Source organism: Danio rerio, chromosome 6 (genome assembly GCF_052040795.2).
Source record: "Danio rerio strain M-AB ecotype USA chromosome 6, GRCz13ab, whole genome shotgun sequence".
Taxonomy (NCBI): domain Eukaryota; kingdom Metazoa; phylum Chordata; class Actinopteri; order Cypriniformes; family Danionidae; genus Danio; species Danio rerio.
The window spans coordinates 54,671,267-54,689,366 of record NC_141026.1 but is presented as its reverse complement, the minus strand read 5'-3'; the positions used below and the strand labels follow the sequence as shown (position 1 = coordinate 54,689,366).

At 35.9% G+C, this 18,100-nt stretch overlaps 1 protein-coding gene across 1 annotated transcript in view; it reads left to right on the top strand.

Moving 5' to 3' along the window:
• sdc4 (syndecan 4) overlaps nucleotides 1-18,100 on the top strand; it is a 46,676-nt gene that overhangs the window by 10,592 nt on the left and 17,984 nt on the right. The gene's annotated exons all lie outside the window — the stretch shown is intronic.

Here is an 18,100-nt window from a genome sequence, read left to right as displayed (position 1 = left end):
TTCAAGCAAAGATAATACTGAAAGTATGTACCAAATGCTGATATTTTCTTACAGTAGTAGTTATACACTTGGGAAAATAGTAAATATATATTTTTAACTATATATATATATATATATATATATATATATATATATATATATATATATATATATATATATATATATAGACATGATGCACAATATGTAACTTTTTAAAAAACAATAATACATTTATGCAGTCATGAACATGTTTTGACAGTTAATATGACGGTGATTTGATGCTTCACAAAAGTTGCAGACACCTTTACCAACATCAAAATGCTTTTATAAACCTCCAGTTGTGTTTTTTTTATTGATTAAGAAACCAGCTACTATAATACTACTATGGCTACTATAATAAAGAAAATCTGCTCTAACTGTAAAACTAAATACATTGCTTAATACTATTGACACATGAAAGGTTAAAGCATGAAGCCCAAAACAAAGGTGGAAAGTTATTGCGTGTCATATTTAACAAACTGTTCACTACAAATGTATGCAATTGAGCTCAAATGCTTAATTGAATGTTAATCAGATGATGTCATTATGCTGCTGTCAGCCAATCGTTTCATTGCTGATTGTGATTTCGGGGATAGACAGATCTGTCTTTCATAACACACGCAGCTATCTTCAGTTTATCCAGACAATTTTAATCTGATTCACGAACTTGTTCTAAGAACCAAATTAGCCAAGTTATCAAGATTAAAAGATCCAGGATCTGCCAAATCATCTTAGATCATTTTAGCGAGCTACGAAGAACAGACCCCTGAACAACTTCAGCTAAGTGTTTGTAATCAGGGGGAATCTGGGCCAGGTGTATGAGTGAAGTGCATGATGGGATCTGTAGTTCATTAACAAATGCTAGATTGCTAGTGATCGTAACTATATATATATAGGGTTAGGGTTAGGGTTAGGGTTATATATATATATATAATTATTTAACCTTTCTTTTTTAAATATTTTCCAAATGATGTTTAACAGAGCAAGGAAATGTTAACAGTATTTCTGATAATATTTTTTCTTCCAGAAAAAGTCTTTATTTGTTTTTATTTCGGCTAGAATAAAAGCAGTTTTTCATTTTTTTTAAAAACATTTTAAGGTCAAAATTATTAGCCCCCTTAAGCTATATATTTTTTCGATAGTCTACAGAACAAACTATCGATATACAATAACTCACCTAATTACCCTAACCTGCCTAGTTAACCCAATTAACCTAGTTAAGCCTTTAAATGTCACTTTAAGCTGTATAGAAGTGTCTTGATAAATATCTTGTCAAATATTATTTACTGTCATCATGATAAAGATAACAATAAATCAGTTATTATAGATGAGTTATTAAAAATAATATGTTTAGTAATGTGTTGAGAAAATCTCTGCGTTAAACAGAAATTGGGGAAAAAATAAACAGGGGGGCTAATAATTCTGACTGCTCAAAACACCTTAGCAACCACATAATTCTAGTTACTAATCAATTTGCATCTTCACTTTTTAAATAAAAAATTTTGTAAAACCATATTACTGTCCTATTAACCTCCATTAATGAGATGTAAAATACAGATGAAAGCACTCGTTGACTTTGATCTCCAGCTTAATGCATATTAAAAAGGTGAATCGACATATTCTCCTCTAATTAACAGCCATTCAGTTACAAATGAAAGTGCTGGCGTTCATCTGGCTCATGATCAAAGTCAAAGCAGCTCTGATTAGCTTTTAAACGACCTTCTAATGAGCTGTGTAATGAGAGAGGAAACATGTAAAGTCAACACAAGTCTCTCTGTTCACTAACTGATGAGGTGAGAGTTTCTGTGCACTGATGCTTAGCAGAACAGTGATTGTATCAAGCACTTAATCATGATCATCTGTACCACTGCAAGGTCAATGCTGGCTCTTTTTTTGTAAGTGTCTTATCTGCTCTAGTCCCTCATGGTAGACTAAAAGATCTCTGTGATGCATGCACTTTTTAAAGTGCAGATATGCCAAGAAGAAAAATTCTTGTCACTTTATTTTTATGGCTTTATATTCCATATTTTTTGGCTGTTTTGTGTAAAGGCACAATATGTTTGATTGTTTTCATTTGAATATCCAGAAACCACTAGAACAGAGCAATATACACTGTAAAACATCTGTTAATTAATAGTTTTGTAATTCACAAGTGTTTCCACTTATTTACTGCTGTTAATTGCATTATGGGAGCTTGATCTCTGCTCTGTTGACTTTTGATGTTGAAAAATTAAACTCTAGAGTTTAACAAAGTCACTTTTTAAATTACGTTTTAATAGTTTGAAATAATATAATGTATAAGAAATAAGTCTGCAATATAACATAAAATGTACTGGCAGCTTATTAAAAGGGGTTTGTAGCATAATATACAACACCAACCCAGACAATACAGTATATCACTTTAAACCAGGGATCACCAATCTCTGTCCTGGAGGACCGGTGTCCCTTCAGGGTTTCGCTCCAACTTGCCTCATTACACCTGTCTGGATGTTTCAAGTATACCTAATAAGACCTTGATTAGCTTGTTCAGGTGTGTTTGATTAGGGTTGGAGCTCAAATCTGCTGGACACTGGCTCTCCAGGAACAAGTTTGGGGCCACTGCTTTAAACTGTTAAAATGTCAATAAAAGTCCCTTTTTTCAAAGTTTTAAGATTTTAAAAGGCATTGGAGGAAAGTTCAAGATCCCATAATACAATTCAAAAGCATTAATAAACAGGACTAGTGTTTCCAACTTATATTTCCTTCCAAATAAAAAACTGTTTTGAATATGTCAAAGGACTGAATTGTGTTCAGTCTCTTGTTTTTCATGTGCACAAGCAGGGCTGGGCAAAAATAAATTGAAATGTATTTTAAAATAAAATACCAAATACCTTAATTTTAGGTGTATCAACATAAACTACAAAATACAGCACACAATGTGTATCACAATAGAATACAGAATTGTGTATTTTAAAAATTCTTTTGCAAAAGAGCATGGCATTTCTTTGCAAATCTTCCATCAATTAGACCTATTTGATCAATCCCTTCCCCGTTCAACTGACTTAGTGAAGTAAACAATGTTTAATAGCAAACGGGCACAGTAAAACTGCAATCATCTCTGTACAGTAATTATTCAACCTTTTAATATTTTAAAAGGGTGTTAAATAAAGATTTAATTAAAAAAATGTGTTCACAGAATTGTTCAGAAATCAGTTTTATTTTTGCTATTGAACTCTTGAATACCCAATGTTAATACTGTATTAGGAGTTGTTGATTATTAAATATTTGTGTATGTTGTGACATCTTAAGGCTTGCATCTTTCCTCTTCATTAACTAGACAGTGCACCTACTCAATAACTGGCATTTGAAACAGCCAATGAAGGATTGTAGGAATCACCACTGTAGGACTTATTTTTATAATGTTTGTTTTAACGACAAACATTTGGCATCAGCAATCCTTACAAAACTTTTATTACTTTCTCCTAATATTGTTTTTCAATTCATCTTTAAAAAAGTCAATAACATTTAAAGCATCAGAGCGTGCATTTACAGTTGAAGTCAGAATTATTAGCCCCCCTGAATTATAAGACCGCTTGTTTATTTTTTTTCCCCCAATTTCTGTTTAACGGAGAGAAGATTTTCTCAACACATTATTACTAAACATATTTGTTTTAATAACTCATTTCTAATAACTGATTTATTTTCTCTTTGCCATTATGACAGTAAATAATATTTGACTAGATATTTTACAAGACACTTCTATACAGATTAAAGTGACATTTAAAGGCTTAACTAGGTTAATTGAGTTAACTAGGGAGATTAGGGTAATTGGGCAAGTTATTGTATAACAGGGGTTTGTTCTGTAGATTATTGAGAAAAAATATAGCTTGAAGGGGCAAATAATTTTGACCTTAAAATGGTGTTTAAAAATTAAAAACTGCTTTTATCTTAGCTGAAATAAAACAAATAAGACTTTCTCCAGAAGAAAAAATATTATCAGACATGCTGTGAAAATGTCCTTGCTCTGTTAAACATCACTTGGAAAATATTTAAAAAGAAGAAGAAAACATTTTGAAGGGGGCTAATAATTCTGGCTTCAACTGTATATGATGTCTTAATGCATATTTCTTACAAAATATTTTAAAATAATAAAAAATACAAGACACTAAAGTATTTTGATACAAAATATTAAGCCATTTTCATCAGCGCTATCAAATACAAATGATAAAACACTATCTTGCATTTAAAATACGTATTTGAAATACATGTATCATAAATACTGCCCATCCCTGTGCACGAGTGCAAACAAGAGCAGTAAGTTGCTGCCTGCAGTTTTGGGTTTCTGATTACTAGAAAGCCACTTTAAATAAAAGAGCAACCCCTAAGCAGCGAATTGTACACCATGCCAATTTGCATACTATCTATCCTGAATAGTGTTGCCAAAACATCTTAAGGTTACACTTTAGGTGACCTTGCTGTACATGTTCCATGTACTTACTATTAGCTAGTACAGGTAAAACTGTACTGTGCCAAAAGGAAGCCCTATGTTAACAGTGTCCAGAAGCGCCACAAACTTCTTTGGGCTCAGAGGCTGGGATGGACCATCACACAGTGGAAACGTGTACTGTGGTCAGATTATTCTGTATTTCTGGAAGAAATAGACGCTGCGTGCTCTGGACTAAAGAAGAAAAGGATCATCCAGACTGTCCAAAAGCCAGGATCTGTCATGGTATGGGGTGGTGTCTGTGCCCTTGGCAAAGGTTACCTGCACAGCTGGGATGGCACCATTTTGGAGATTTTGGAACACAATATGCTGCCCTGTTTTCCTGAGACGCCCATGTATATTTCAACACCACATTCTGCAAACATTATAAAGTCCTGGCTGCGGAGGAAGATGATACAGGTACTTCACTGGCCTGCCTGCAGTCCCGACCTGTCTCCAATAGAGAATTTGTGGCGCATTTTGAAGCATAAAATGTGACAACGAACTGCTGCCTACCTTAAGAATTGTTTGCAGGAAGAACTGGACAAAATCACACCTAAAAACACTTCATATTTGTTGTCTTCGGTCCGTAATAGTCTTTTAAGTGTTGTGAAAAGAAATGGCAACATTACAAAGTGGTAAATGCTTTACTGCTCCAACTTTATTGAAATGCGTTGCAAGAACCAAAATTATAATATGTGTTTATTTTAAAATAAAACTATAAAGTAGTGATGGGTTGTTCATGAACGATTCGTTAATTTTAAACAAATCTTCAATATGACTCGGGAACTACGAGTCCTCTCAGGGAGTGATTCGTTTATCCGCGCGTGCGTGTAACGGAGGCCAGCTAGTGTGTGCTGTGCAGGTAAACCTCACTCCTCTGACCTCTAAAGGTGCTCTAGCAACTGACGCTAGAGGCCATGATCTTTAGCCTCCTTGGTAGAGCAAACGACTCTCATGCGGAAGGTCGCCGTTTCGATCCCAGCTCGGAGCGGGTTGGGCGGTGTAGGACCGGCGGGGTTACATGCGCACATTTGTGCAGATGGTATCATTCATTTCAAGTCTTTTGAGTCGTTCATCACGGAAAGGCAGAAGCCAATCATATGTGTTTAGAGCCGGAAAAAGATTTGAACTGTTCATCTCTCGAGTTCTCTATCGGGTCTGAGTCATTCGTTTCTCACGGGTCAATCATATGAGTTTAGAGCCGGAAAAAGAATCGAATTGGAAGGTGAACTAATTATCATGGCTCCTATTGGCTTAGACTGTGTACATTGGTTAAGATAATATGGGACTGTCAGTGTAACGTGAACGAACCACTGACATTTGAAGACATGTAGAGGTGAGCTGAACAAAGAGACAACAATACCTTCATAGACAAAAGAGCAGGTAAACATTGAATTATTATTTTCTCCTTCTTTTAGTATTCTTTTTATGACTTATTTGTCGTGTGATCAACCTTTTGGGCTAGTTGTAGATGTGTTTGGAAGCAATTTGTAACATTTTAATAATATTTTGGCAAATTGAACCAATTGAACTAAATGACTCGAAAAAAAGATTTGTTTATCTCGATGAACGAGACTTAAAGATCAGAGTCAGGAAAATGAGCCGAACTTCCCATCAATTCAATTCAATTCAATTCAATTCAATTCAATTCAATTCAGCTTTATTTGTATAGCACTTTTACAATGTAAATTGTGTCAAAGCAGCTTCACATAAATGGTCATAGTAACTGGATCAGGGTAGTTCAGTTTTAAGTGTTTAAGTTCAGTTCAGTTTAGCTCAGTTCAGTGTGGTTTGAAGTCATTACTGAGAGTTCAAACACTGAAGAGCAAATTCATCGATGAGTAGCTTTTCAGTTCCTGAACCATGCAAGCCAGTGGCGACAGCGGAGAGGGAAAAATAAACTTCACCAATAAGAGAGTGAAGAAAAGAAACCTTGAGAGAACCAGACTCAGTTCGGCACGACCATTTTAATTTCTCCGCTGGCCAAAAGTCTTGTGCAGAGCTGCAGTCTCTGCAGTGGAGGCTGGAAGATGGCCTCAGCGAAGACTCGTCTGTCCCTGGAGCGTCACTGGAATCAGTCTCATGCTCTCCACTCCCCCATGACCAACAGTGCAGCAGCAGCTCAGGATACGGCCTGGTCCCTGATATGGACACCTTGGGATCATCTCGTCGCTGGTCTTGGGTCCAATCAGTGACTCCGCATGATGAGTATCCCCAGGTGGAAATGGAGAATAAAGAGAATAATTAGCGTAGCTGCTGTTTATAGTGTGTATAAACAAGATGTAGAAACTTGTGTGAAAACCCGCTAAGTGATGCATTGAGTGTATGCTTTACTAAACAGATAGGTCTTTAATCTAGTTTCGAACTGAGAGAGTGTGTCAGAGCCTCGGACGTTATCAGGAAGGCTATTGCAGAGTTTAGGAGCCATAAAGAAGAAGGCTCTACCTCCCTTACTCGACTTTGCTATTCTAGGTACTACCAGAAGCCCTGAGTTTTGAGATCTTAAAGAGCGAGCTGGATTGTAGCGAGACAGAAGGTTGGTTAGATAAACAGGAGCTAGATTATTTAGAGCTTTATAGGTGAGAAGTAATATTTTAAATTCAATACGAAACTTAACAGGCAGCCAGTGTAAGGAGGATAACTACTCACTACATCACTACTATAAAGATCATGAGGAACACATTAAATTATGTTTGTTGTATTGTCTGCTATGAAATACAACTCAGAGTAAATTAGGAAATGACTACTTTATTTTATTATTTCCATTTCCTTACTGTTCCAGCTTTTTCTGACTTGGGGTTGTACTTTAAACTACATTTTAAGGCAATTCATGAGCATTACAGCACAAGTTTCGAAACCTTCCTCAAACACCACCACTCAAACCAAGACAACTGAAGTGAAAACCACTAATATTAGCAATAGAGTAATATTAATAAACCACATCAGAAACCACAGACTGCACCTGCTGTCTGCTCCCTTCCAAAAAGCAGAAGAGAAACCGACTCGCTGACCTTCTGCCAACAAACCCAGATTGATTTAATAATGGCGAGCACACAGAGAATGATATTGTGTCCTCATCAGAATCATGTGGCTTGTAAAATAGAGAAGCTCATTGTACATTGAAATGTCACACCTGGCCGAGAGCGAGAACGTGGCGCGCAGGTGAAACAGCAGAGAGACGTGTTAAGTGTCTTTATTGTCTCCTGGGCACATAAACAATCTGAAATGGTAAAACGATCCATGTCAGAGGTTTTGTTCAACAAAGGCAGTTGCGGATAATCTTCGGTGAAACGTGGAGTAGGATGACATAAAAAAAAACTCTATTCATCTCAACTCCACACCCTGAAACACATACATGCACACGCACACTTCAGAGAGCAGGGTATTGTTTAATGAGCCTTTAGAGCAAAGATTTTTATGTTGCTAATAATAAAAAAAGGTGTTTGCGCAGGTGATTTTTTTTTTCTCAAGTATAAATTAACTTTGGTTCAAACTATTGGTATTGAATCTAAAATATTATATTATATTATATTATATTATATTATATTATATTATATTATATTATATTATATTATATTATATTATATTACATTATATTATATTATATTATATTATATTATATTAATTATATTATATTATGTTATTTTATATTGTTATATTATAGTATTTTATATTATTATATTATATTATATTGTTATATTATATTATATTATATTATTTTATATTATTTTATATTATTATATTATATTATATTGCTATTTTATATTATTATATTATATTATATTATTTTATATTGTTATATTATAGTGTTTTATATTAATTTATATTATTATATCATATTATATTATTTTATATTATTTTATATTATTATATTATTTTGCTATTTTATATTATTATATTATATTATTTTATATTGTTATATTATATTATTTTATATTATTATATTATATTATATTATATTATATTAGTTATATTATATTACAGTATTTTATATTATTATATTATATTATATTACACATAAATATACTGGAAAAATTACATTCAAACAAAGTAAAAATATTGTTTACTATAGAGACACTAAATATATATTTTTTATGTAGTACAAAGTAGAAAACCATCTTTTTTGAATCTTAGATCAAAGTATAAACTTGCGTTGTACCAACCCAAAAAAATGACAGTAATTTGTTACAACTAAATTTATAATTTACTTGTGGCTTAAAGTCTGTGTGGCCCAGAAGTTGATGAGACTTTTATTTCAGTATGTTGATGTACTTCCAACTGAAACAAAATATTGAGTAGGGGGCGGGGTTTTCTCTTTGCACATCATTCTCTCGTAGCAAACTAACGGTATAAAGGGCGTGGCTAAGAATATTGTGTCTGAGACATCAAACTGACGTCAACAGAGAAGAACTGCAACTCCAAACGCAGCAGCAAATGGGTAAACTTTGACTTGCCTAATTGCAGCTTTAGAATAGGGAAGACAGTTGATTTAAGTGACTTTGAATGTGGCATGGTTGTTGGTGCCAGACGGGCTGGTTTGAGTATTTCAGCAACTGCTGATCTACTGGGATTTTCATTCACAACCATCTCTAGAGTTTACAGAGGATGGTCTGAAAAAAGAGAAAATATCCAGTGAGCTGCAGTTCTGTGGATGCAAATGCTTTGTTGATGCCAGAGGTCAGAGGAGAATGGCCAGGCTGGCTCCAGTGGATAGAAAGGCAACAGTAACTCAAATAACCACTCATTACAACTGAGGTCTGCAGAAGAGCATCTCTGAACCACAACACATCCAACCTTGAGGCAGATGGGCTACAGCAGCAAAAGACCACACCAGGTGCCACTCCTGTCAGCTAAGAACAGGAAACTGAGGCTACAATTTGCACAGGCTCACCAAAATAAGAAAATAGAAGATTGGAAAAACATTTCCTGGCCTGATGAGTCTTGATTTCTGCTGCAACATTCAGATGGTAGGGTCAGAATTTGGCATCAACAACATGAAAGTGTGGATCCATCCTGCCTTCTATCAACGCTGTTCAGGCTGTTAGTGGTGGTGTAATGGTGTTGGGAATATTTTTTGGCACACTTTGGGCCCATTAGTACCAATTGTGCATTGCGTCAACACCACAGCCTACCTGAGTGTTGTTGCTGACCATGTCCATCCTTTTACGATCACAATGTACCCATCTTTTGATGTCTACTTTCAGCAGGATAACAAATCCAGCGCGATTCATCTCAGACTGGTTTCTTGAACATGACAATGAGTTCACTGTACTCAAATGGCCTCCACAGTCACCAGATCTCAGTCCAATAGAGGACATTTGGGATGTGGTGGAACGGGAGATTCGCATCATGGATGTGCAGCCAAGAAATCTGCTGCAACTGTGTGATGCTATCAGGTCAGAATGGATCAAAATCTCTGAGGAATATTTCCAGTACCTTGTTAAATCTGTGCCATGAAGGATTAAGAAAGTTCTAAAGGCAAAAGGGGGCCCAAACCAGTACTAGTAAGGTGTGCCTAATAAAGTGGCCGGTGAGTGTAATAATCATTACAAAGTAAATAAGACAAAAAAGGCCCCAAAGGATGCACATGTATGTACTTTTAACTTATTTTGATAGGTTAAACAAGTTTCAACATTGTTTTTTTTAATCATGAAAAGTTTACCTTAATATTTTTAGTCAGATTGATTGATTTAAGTTCACAATATTAGAAAAGTTACTTTGATTCATCTCAAAATAAAATACAGTATTTATATATACTGATCTGTGAACTGCACCTATGGCACTAAAATGCTGGGTTGTCTTAACCCAGTGCTAGGCCAAATATGGACAAATCTAAGAGTTGGGTTAAAAATGTACTTTAGATTAAATCAAGAACTAAATCAGGGGTTCCCAAACTTTTCAGCCCGCGACCCCCAAAATGACAATGCCAGTGACTCGTGACCCCCAATATTCTCTGAGGTGGTGGTTATAAATACAGAAACCTTGTATGCAATGACACGCACAAACACACCAATAGACCCAAGTCTATTCTTTGTTTTTTTTTTATGTATGTCAGTGCTGTAAATGGGCTAGAAAGTTTAACCTGGTGTTACAAAATCTGCTGCATCTGACAGTATTGCTGTGTCTTTAGTATAATGTAATTACCCGAGAAGTCGCAATCCAATAGAACTAGTAACTATAAGCTACTATAGTAACTATATAGTTTATAGTAACTATAAACGACTATTTATTTCTCTTCAGTAGGTTATTGATAAAATACAGTAAGCCTTAAGGTTTAATAAAAATTAATTGATTTTTGAAAATCACCAGGCGACCCCCCGGGGGGTCCCGACCCCCACTTTGAGAACCTCTGCACTAAATAACCTAATGGTGGATTTCTTTCTATTTGACCCAAAGCAAGTTTTCAAGTATGATCATGGATGTGGTTAAACTGTAGGAAAAACTAGACCACTTAAAAAAATAGTAAATAATAAACAAAATGTAAAAAGTTTCTCAGAATTAATAATAAATAAGATGTATTTATTAGGTATGGTTTGATTCAACTGTTAATATTTGTTAAATTTTATAAAAGTTTGAAAACATTTCTTCCCGGTTTCCCAGTGAAAGCACTGTGATTTTACTGTCGAGAAAGCAGCACTGATTCCTGGTTAAGGAGTTACACCACACACTACATCAGAATCCTGAGGTCAGATGTCTTGTGAAAATGTGTGACGCATCATCATCATCATTCACAGTTACATTTTATAGTCTCAGCAGGCAGTTTTCTGTTAGCGCGTGTCCACCAGCTCTGACCAGAGCAGCACATGTGACGTTTTCAGCAGGAAATTCCACTCATTCCAAACAATTCCCTGATCGCAGCTTTACTCCGTTTCCACATGGTGCTTCTTGTATCCTCTTCCATACTCCAACACAAACAAACACACACACACACACACGTTGGTATTTGTGGTTTACAGAGACTGTTCATAGGCATAATGTATTTGATATTTTAAAAAAACAATCATTATATGGCTCTAGCTCATCCCTACCCCTCACAGGAAGCCTGTGACAAAAAAAAAAAATGTCAAAAGAGATTTTTTATTACAAGGACATCAGGCTTGTCCTCATAAACCACATAGCCCTCATAATACAGTTAAACAATGTCATACCCATGTCATTAAACAAAAAACTGTCCTCATAAACTACTAAAACCAGTACACACACACAAACACACACCGTCTGCTAAACCCCCGATGGGCTTCCTCTGAAATTCCACTTTTTTTTTTTTGCATGTGCGCAGGAAGTGCTGACGTCTGTGTGACTTTATCATGTGCTGGAAGGGGAAGCTCCGTCTGCTCTTCTATATATGGGTTGCTGTGCTGTAGGCGGACGTGGGTGGAGGAATGAAGTGTAGCTGTTGTGTGCCATGTTTTTATGGCTTGTAGTCAACAGACTGGCCCTTTACAGCTTTATCTATTTCTCCATAAGGTGAAAGAGGGCGATATGAAAGGGAAAGTGTTTGAAAAAATTGAAAACGGGTTTGAGAAAATGCTGGTTAGATTAGTATGAAGGAGCTGGTTAGATTAAAAAGAGCGGGACCATCCAGTCCAAAGTTCAGTGGAAGATGGGTGGGACTTCTGAGATACCATGGTAAAAAAAAATAGAAAGAAAAAAATAGAAAGCAGAAGAGTGTGTTTGTTTTCAAATAAGATTAACTGGAAAAGGGAAAGCAAATAGTTTTTGCTTATTCATACTGAAGATGTGATATAAAATACTTCATCATGTTATAATATTTTGCATAAAAAATATGTTTTTAAGAGTTTAAAAGACTACAATATTTTTATGAAAACACAATGTTATATATATATATATATAATTGACTGCTATTATATAGACTCACCGGCCACTTTATTAGGTACACCCGTCCATCAACACAAATTTTTAATCAGCCAAAGACGTGGTAGCAACTCAATGCATTAAGGCATGTAGATATGGTCAAGATGATCTGCTGCAGTTCAAACCGAGCATCAGAATGGGGAAGAAAGGTGGTTTAAGTGACTTTGAACGTGGCATGGTTGTTGGTGCCAGACGGGCTGGTCTGAGTATTTCAGAAACTTATGATCAACTGGGAATTTCATGCACAACCATCCCTAGGGTTTACATAGAATGGTCAGAAAAAGAAAATGTTGATGCCAGAGGTCAGAGGATAATTGCCAGACTGGTTTAAGCTGATAGAAAGGCAACAGTAACTCAAATAACCACTCGTTACAACCGAGGTCTGCAGAAGAGCATCTCTGAACACACAACACTTTAAACCTTGAGGCAGATGGGCTACAGCAGTGGAAGACCACATCAGGTGCACTCCTGTCAGCTAAGAGCAGGAAACTGAGGCTACAATTTGCACAGGCTCACCAAAATAAGACAATAGAAGATTGGAAAAACATTTCCTGGTCTGATGAGTCTTGATTTCTGCTGTGATATTCAGATGTTAGAGTCAGAATTTGGTGTCAACAACATGAAAGCATGAATCCATCCTGTCTTGAATCAATGGTTCAGGCTGGTGGTGGTGGTGTAATGGTGTGGGGATATTACTTGGCACACTTTGGGTCCATTAGTACCAACTGAGCATCATGTCAATGTCACAGCCTACCTGAGTATTGTTGCTGACCATGTCCATCTCTTTATGACAATAGTGTACCCGTCTTCTGATGGCTACTTCCAGCAGGATAACATGCCATGTCATAAAGTGTTAGTCATCTCAGACTGGTTTCTTGAACATGACAATAGCCCTTTTCACACATACACTCCTTTCCGGAAAATTACCGGCAATTTTCCGGAAAGGTGTGTATGTGTGAACAGGCCCTTTTTGAAAATACCGGTAAATTCGTTCTGGCTATTTTCTGGAAAGAGAAGTTGTAACATTACCGGCAATTTGCCGTAATGCTGCGCTGTGTGAACGCAAAAGGAAGATTGCGGGAAAGAACACGTGCACGTCTAGAACGTGCTGACGTGAGACGTCTGCTTTAGCCAATCAGAATAGTCAGACGCATTCACGTCCGCGCAGTATATAAGAATAAAAGCCTTTGAATATTTTTCCAGACACATTTAGCTGCTAGAAATTAGTCAGATAACGTTTATATGTTCATGTTAATGCCAACCGTGTAATTAATTATCGATAAGATGCTTATGATAAGCCGTTGTTTTACCTTCAAGCTTTGCGTGTGCCCATGAAACAGCCCATGAGCGCCTGCACACACACATATCATGTACATCTCGACATGCGAAAGTGTTTCTCTGTGTTTTCATTGAAGTTGTTCACAATACTGATCCATCCACAGAGTTTGTGATGTAGTCAAATATTTACAAATACAAGCGCAGCCATTTTGAGCTCATTTCTGGTTAATGATGTCAGAATTTACCGGTATTTTGAAATGTATGTGTGAATGCTCTTTTCCAGATAAAATTCCGTAACGTCCTCGCCTGTGTGAATAGCGCTTCTTTAAATTTACCGGTAAAGTTGTTCTGGAAAATTTCCATATATTTACTGGTATCACTGTGTGAAAGGGGCTAATGAGTTCAATGTACTAAAATGGCCTCCACAGTCACCAGAACTCAATCCAATAGAGCACCTTTGGGATGTGGTGGAAATCTACAGCAACTGTGTGATGCTATCATGTCAATATGGATCAAAATCTCTGAGGAATATCTCCAGTACCTTGTTGATTTTATGCCACGAAGAATTAAGGCAGTTCTGAAGGCAAAAGGGGGACCAGCCCGGTACTAGCAAGGTGTACCTAATAAAGTGGCCGGTGAGTGTATATAGAGAGCGATAGTAACAGTTATTGCAACAGTTATATATATTCATTATATATGCTTTGTGTGTGTGTAAGCAAAGTGTATATATTGTTTTTTAAACAACTGATCACATTTCTTCAAATGTTGTCATGTAGAACATTTTTACTATGTTAATTTGTTTTCATTTTTAGGCAACAACATACTATGATTTCGTTATCTCAAGTAGTGAATATGTTAATAATGACAGAGGAATGTGGGCTGCAGTCTTTGTAAACCGATAGACCAAGATAAAGACAACCAAGCAAACAAACAAGGAGTCAGACAGAGTGAATGACTCCGTTAATGTTGCGTAGCTTCATTGTTCAAGTATCTTCTTTTGCATGTGGTTTTGTGATGAGCTCGTTTACTTAATGAGTAGTTTACAAAAGCAACGACGTGCACAAACATCAGCTCAAGTCTGAAACCCCCTTCAGGCGAAAAAGATTAGATTGGATTGTGTGCACTAAACGCTTTAAAGATATCACTGAATACGTTAAAGTATCCTCCCTCAAAGAATGTCACACCGACACACACCTGCTCTGAAAGCTGACCAGGTGCCTGTCAGAAATGTGCCTTGGGTACTATAACCTGAAAATGTGGCTTTGAGAAGAAATAACTATACTAACTAAGAAATAAACAGGGATTTCTTTATAAATATATACACTTTAAAACCCAAAAAGTTAAGGTAACTCAAAACATTTGAGGAAACCGAATGCAACAAACCATTTAAGTTCAAAAACTAATCCTACTGAGTACTGTGAATTTACTCCATTTGAGTAAATGAAGCAATCTGAGCACAGTAAAACCCGATAAATGAAGAGAACTCAAACCATTTGAGGAAACAGATAACAACAAACCATTTGTGTTAAAAAAACTAATTCATAAGCACTGTGAACTTGCTACATTTAAGTTGAAGTAATGAGGTATTTGATTAACTTATTACCTTCAACACTGAGTTCAAAACTCTTTTCAAATGAGTAGAAATAACTTTCAGTTCATTTTGAGTTAACTACACTCATTTCATTTGATAAAGTTGACTGTTGGGTTTTACAGTGCACTGTAAAACCTAAAAAGTTAAGCTAACTCAAACCATTTGAGTAAACCGATTGCAACAAACCATTTAAGTTCAAAAGCTTATCCTAATGAGTACTGTGAACTTAATCCATTTAAGTATACTAAGCAATTTGAGCACAAAATAAATAAAGAGAACTCAAACCAATCGATTACTGTAAAACCCAGTAAGTTAAGGCAACTTAAACTGTTTGAGGAAACTAATTACAACAAACCGGTTGAGTTAAAAACTAATTTATAGGAGTACTGTGAACTTACTCCGTTTAAGTTGAAGTAATGAGGTATTTAATTAACTCATTTCCTTCAGCACTAAGTAGAATTACTTTCAGTACATTTTGAGTTACCAACACTCATTTAATTTGATAAAGTTGACTGCTGGGGTTTACAGTGTATATAACTGCAAATACATATATATGCAGATATATTTTTATAATATTAATATATTGTTAAATAATATATTACATTTTTATTTTTTTAAATATATGAATATTCATTCATTTATTTTCTTTTTGGCTTAGTCCCTTTATTTATCCAGGGTCACCACAACGGAATGAACTGCCAACTTATACAACTTATATGTGTGGGTTAACGCAGCGGATGCCCTTCCAACTGCAACCCAGTACTGGGAAACACCCATACACACACTTATACACTATGGCCAATTTTTTCCCAATTCACCTGTACCACATGTCTTTGGACTTGTGGGGAAAACCGGAGCACCCGTAGGAAACTCACGCCAACACGGGGAGAACATGCAAACTCCATACAGATATGCCAACAGAACCAGCCGAGGCTCGAACCAGCGACCTTCTTGCTGTGCGGCGATATATGAATATTTTAAAACTATATTTTAAGTTGTACATTTAATTATAAATATATATTTTTAACATATTTATTTATTACTTTTTAAATATTTATTTTAAATTATAGATCTAATAACTCTAATATAATTATTTCAAGGTTTATATAGCTATAGTAAATATGTTTTATTTTATATATATTTAAAAGTAATATAAAGAGTAATAAATACATTTGTAAAAATGATATAAAACGAGCAATGAAATAATAAAACTCACAAATTAGCTTTAAATAATATATAAATATAATATAACATCAATAAAGTAGTTTTCTAATGTTCTCTCTCTCTCAATATATATATATATATATATATATATATATATATATATATATATATATATATATATATATATATATATATATTGATATATATACTGTATATATTACATATTTCACACATAAACCCCCCCATTAGAACATTTTCTAATGTTCTCTCTCTCAATATATATATTGAAATATACTGTATATATTACATATTTCACACATTCACCCACCACCCCTACCCCCCATTCCCCCCATCATAAACAGTCATATATTTTTTCTGCAATTATGTGTGCTCTTTGTTATGGTGTGGAGTCGTTAGTTCACACACATTCCAGCAATATTGCTACAGAAAATGATTAAACTTTCTAGCCCATCCAGAAGTGTAATAAAAAAATGAAAAGCAAACATACGCACACACAGCAGCACAGCACAAAGGCCTCCATTGTTGTGCTGGAATTGGAATGTGTGTCAGACTATGTCAGAGGTTGGGTGGAATTTGCTTTTTACATGGAGACAAAAGACGGACTATGACTGAGTGAAAGTCGAGGCGGGGATGTGGAGAAGGCCAGCGTACAGCAGCGCTAATGTACACCATGTGGATTTCATTGCCGTAACTGCTTGAACGAACTGACCCGAGCGCCAGTGTTTACTGCTCTGCCCAAACTTTCCATCGTTGTTCTTGGAGCGTCTGCTGCTGTACAGCCAAATTATTCTAAATTACAACATAAGGTTTTTACATTTAAGCCGTGGCTGAAAATATGGAGCCCTAACTAGTCTGTTAAAGTTACGAAATGTATGACAATCAAGATTCACCTCAAGCTTTCAATGCACAACACATTGCTAAGATTCCTTGCGAACCACAATTTGGATGTAAGCCCAAGACTTTTAGGAAAATACTGTGTACTGACGAGACAAAAGATTAATTTAAGATGTGTAACCCATTATGCATGGCGTAAAAATAACACTCATTTCAGAAACAGAAATGATACCAGTGTGCCGGTGGTAGTGTGATGGTCTGGGACTGTTTTGCTGCTTCAAGAGCTGGAAGACTTGCTGTGATAAATTCATTTATTCATTTTCTTCTTTTCAGCTTAGCCTCTTTATTAATCTGGGGTCGCCCAGGGGAATGAACCGCCAAGTTATCCAGCAAATGTTTTATGCAGTGGATGCCCTTCTAGCTGCAACCCGTTTCTGGAAAAACATCCATACACAATCATTCACACTCATACACTACAGACATTTTAGCTTACCCAATTCACCTACCGCATGTCTTTGGACTGTGGGGGAAACCGAAGCACCAGGAGAAAACCCATGCGAACGCAGGGAGATCATGCAAACTCCACACCGAAAAGGCAACTGACCCAGTTGAGGCTCGAACCAGCGACCTTCTTGCTGTGAGGCGACAGCAATACCTACTCTGCCACCGCATCGCCTGCTGTAATTAATTAAACCATGAATTTTGCTTTGTACCAAAATATCCAGAAGGAGAATGTCCGGCCATCTGTTAGTGAATTTGGAAGCTAGAAGCTAGAAGCGAACTTGGGTTCTGCAGCAGGACAATGATTCAAATCACACCAGCAAGTCCACTTCTAAGTGCCTGACGAAAAACAA